The following is a 3,636-nucleotide window of genomic DNA, read 5'->3' as shown; positions in this document are numbered from 1 at the left end:
TCCTGGATTCGGAATTTTTGTTCTCCTTTAGCAGACCAAAGGGGGAAAAAATAAAAATGGCTTAATGGCTTTTATGTGGCTTTAAACGCGTACTGTATAAATGTTTATGTTCTCACACCCGGATCCTACAAGACGCTGTAATTGTGATGGTGGGGTATGTATGCAATAAATCATTTAGTTGCTAATAAAAAATTCTGCCTATTTGTCCTTAGTTTGCCAATGGCGCTTGCATTTTTCAAGTGTGTTTCTCATCAGTTGGGAAGGGAATCTGCATTTCATTAAAGCTGCAGTTTCTCTGTTGATCAATCTTTCTCTTTCCCCGCTTTGTCAGCCACCCAAAAACCCCCCAAAAGCTTTAAGCAAGAAAAATGTACTAGGTCAACTCTCAATGCAAGAAGAGCCTAGGAGCTATTTTTTAATAGCATTTTATGTCATCAAATGGTTTCCCTGACGAGGCTTTCGAGATGTTGTTATGGAGGGAAAAATGCAAAGCAAATCCCATAACACGGGCTGCCTTCCGCTGTAAACAATACTGGGTGGGTTATTTTTCCTTCCCCCTCGAAAAAAAATAAATAAGAGCTGGCTTTCCATCGCCAACTGCAATCTTGTCCTGTAGCAAATATTTAATTGCCTTGATCTTTGCCACCGATAGCGAAATCATGGATTTCTCCCTCCCCCCTTTTGGTGCAGTCGGACTGATAGATACCAGCTGGGTGGAAGCCATCTTGTGGGCTGGGTGGAGTACCAGGGGAGAAAACACATTTCTTTAAAAGCCTGGTATTCTCGCCTGGGAAACTTTTCTCCCCCACCCCCTCCCCAATATATAAGAGACCGTGGGCAATCAGCCACCTGCCAGGTTAGTAATTAACCCCTTTAAATAAAGTTACCTTTCTAGAAAGCTGCCGGTCTCAGCTCGGGGAGAAGATGCCAGACACTCTCCTAGATAGCTATGTTTTTAAATCGTGCTTTTTACGAGTGACCTTTTGTTTCCCTCTACCGTTTTCGGGGTCTGTGCCTGTTTTTCCAGCCTAAATATTTAAACCCAAGGCTCCAGAAATCCATGATTCGAATCAAGCGGAGGGAAGGAGCCATTTTCTCGTTCCCACCCCCCTTCGGTTTCTTTCAAACCGGAAAAATAACGTCTGGGTTTCTACTACTTTCAGGTCTATATAACCCACCAAACCAAACATTTCCCCTCTTCTCCCGCCTCTCTTCGGTTCTGAGTTATGTTAGTCAACTCTCTTTTTTAAAACGGAGTGTACAGAAACTCAACGGAGCGTATCCAAGTCGATTTCTTTTCTCTGCCAAAGGCACATCTGCCCTTCAAACCAGCCGACCTGCTCGGTATTTGTGTTTGCAGAATACAACTGAACCGAATTAAAGCGCATTAGGGATTTCCCTTCCCTTCATTGTTCTAATCGGCGTTAATTAGATTAGACTTTCTTTTGTTTTGCTGCTGTTTGTTATATACCGTTTACAGCGTGGGTTTGCTTTTTGAGGCACTGTACAACCGTAAACACACAATTATTCCCGGCTGGGTTGACAAAATACTTTTTTTTTTCTTATCAAAGGACACTCCAACCTTGAAGCCGACTTTCCGCTGTTTCCCCACAAAAGCCAAACCCCTTTGCCTTCAGAGGGCCCTCCTTTGTCTTCTTTTCCCTCTCCAGACCCCGGGATATGATGCTGATCTTTACCTGCTGCTTTGGAGCTAATCGGCTTTTATGAAAGAATTCCTAGCAGAAACCTAATCGCTTACCCCAGTGGTCAACACAGATGAGAAAGCCAGCCCTGGTTTTAATACTGCCCTTTGTAGTTTATCTATAGGTAGGACGGAGTACGTGTAACTTGTGTATATATTTAAATACGTGACTACACTTATTTTCACACTCACTTTAGAACACAATCGTGGTTGGTTTCATGTGGAAAAGAACCCCTTCCCCTAGCTGCTTTCTAAACTGGGGTTTATTTATTGCGCTCAAACCAGTGGGACGCTAGCAATGTGCCAGCCTGGCTCCTCAGAAACTTTTTCTTTTGGATAGTTTTTAGAACGATCTATTCTTTTTTGTTTTAAGCGATTCATAGTCCTAGGAAGCCTTTGAAATCTACCAACTAGTAACACCTCCTTCATGTAGAAACGTTACAGTATATAAAAGGCTTAAGTGAAGCACTGGGCTGCTGCTTTTTTTTAAAAAAAAAAAGATAAAGCTTTCATCTAGAAGATCAAAGGCTCCCCCCCCTTGTTTTTTTGCTTGTAAGGTTGAGAATTTGAACCCGAGCGCTAGTTACAATGATTTTAGTTCTTACAGAATTTTCTCCCCCAATGTGGTCCTGCTGATTTGCTCAGAAATATATGGCCTTGGGTTTATTTGTCTTTGTTTCTTTCTGAACGTTAAGTCTAATTTAAAAAAAACAAAAACGGAGTTTGGTTCATTTTCGCTCGGCGCCTTTGGTAAATGGTCAAAATTTATTCTTCGGAAGAGCTAGTTAAGTGGGACCTCGGTAGGTTTTGCTGTAAAGACGGGTGTATGAATAAGGCGAATTAATTTCCCCCTGTCCCTCATAACCGAAGCCTTCCATGAAACAGTGTAACTAAGCAAAAAACCACTCATGTTTCTAGCAAGTCTAACAGTCATTCCAGAGCCAAATTTAGCTTGGCTAGCAAGCAGATCTGAGCAGTAAATACTTGCAGATAGAATAATTTAATCGTACAGTGGTGCCTAGCGTCAGATTATATCTTGTGCAATTCCCTTTTTTCTGTACTACGTTTTTGCAGTCCAGTGTCTAGCTGGCTTGTGAACACAGTTCTGTGTTTGGCCTACAAAAGAATGAAATGAGCTCTCTGCAATTTCGAGCCATAAATCTTCTGTTTGCTAATGGGTCTCTTCTCTTCCCGCCCCCATCCCTGAAATGAAAGTGTAGCAGTAGGGCCTCTGTTGGGTTACACTGGCCTGTTTGAGATGTCCCCTCTACCCCCTTCTCCAGCCTCCTTCACTCTAAATCAGCCCCCAAGTGGTGGTGGAGGAGGGGAGAACACAGGTTCCCAAGATAAGGGGACACTGCATGACTGAGTCGGCCAGTCCCTGACAGGATGAGTTTGATTTGCCAGGGGAGCAGTTGTTCACAAATGTATGTCTCTCCTTTACCCCTGGCAGGCTTTAGCAGAACACGTGGCAAAAAGGAAAAAAAAAAGAAAACTGCAGAGGGGAAGGAACTTTTCCCTGCCACATGATTTCTTAAGTAGCACCTAAATGTGTGGGGTGGGGGCTCGGCTTTCACTTACAAGAAGACGGTTCATTTGTTTACATGGGATTCGGTGCCTGGGCACATGCGCTTCCACCGGATCGCGCAACAGGGCGAGTGTTAATAGGACTCACTCGTTTACCAGGGAAACAAATAAACAAAATGGATCTGCCATAGCTGCCCAGTGCCTGGTTAGACATTCCGGAGTGCGCCTGGGAAGTCTCCCCTGGCGGGAGCTGTCTAGGGAGGACAGTGTGTGTCAGTCAGAAAAGCCAGGGACTGGTGGTTAGGCAGGCAGCACCTCGCACGCCTTGAATGAACGCTCAGGTGCATTGCAGAACGGCCAGGTGCTTCCACCAAACCCCTGTGGGTTTCTGACACCTACTTCCATGC

The 3,636-nt window shown here is 44.3% G+C and overlaps 1 long non-coding RNA gene across 1 annotated transcript; it reads left to right on the top strand.

Moving 5' to 3' along the window:
- The first annotated feature begins 253 nt into the window (after positions 1 to 253).
- LOC140918154 (uncharacterized) lies at positions 254 to 2,167 on the top strand. The gene is made up of 2 exons (XR_012161093.2): positions 254 to 856; positions 1,572 to 2,167. It is a non-coding gene; the product is annotated as an uncharacterized LOC140918154 (long non-coding RNA).
- The last annotated feature ends 1,469 nt before the right edge of the window (positions 2,168 to 3,636 follow it).

This window comes from Lepidochelys kempii, chromosome 10 (genome assembly GCF_965140285.1).
Source record: "Lepidochelys kempii isolate rLepKem1 chromosome 10, rLepKem1.hap1, whole genome shotgun sequence".
NCBI classification, from domain to species: domain Eukaryota; kingdom Metazoa; phylum Chordata; order Testudines; family Cheloniidae; genus Lepidochelys; species Lepidochelys kempii.
This window is presented reverse-complemented; position numbering and strand designations above follow the sequence as displayed.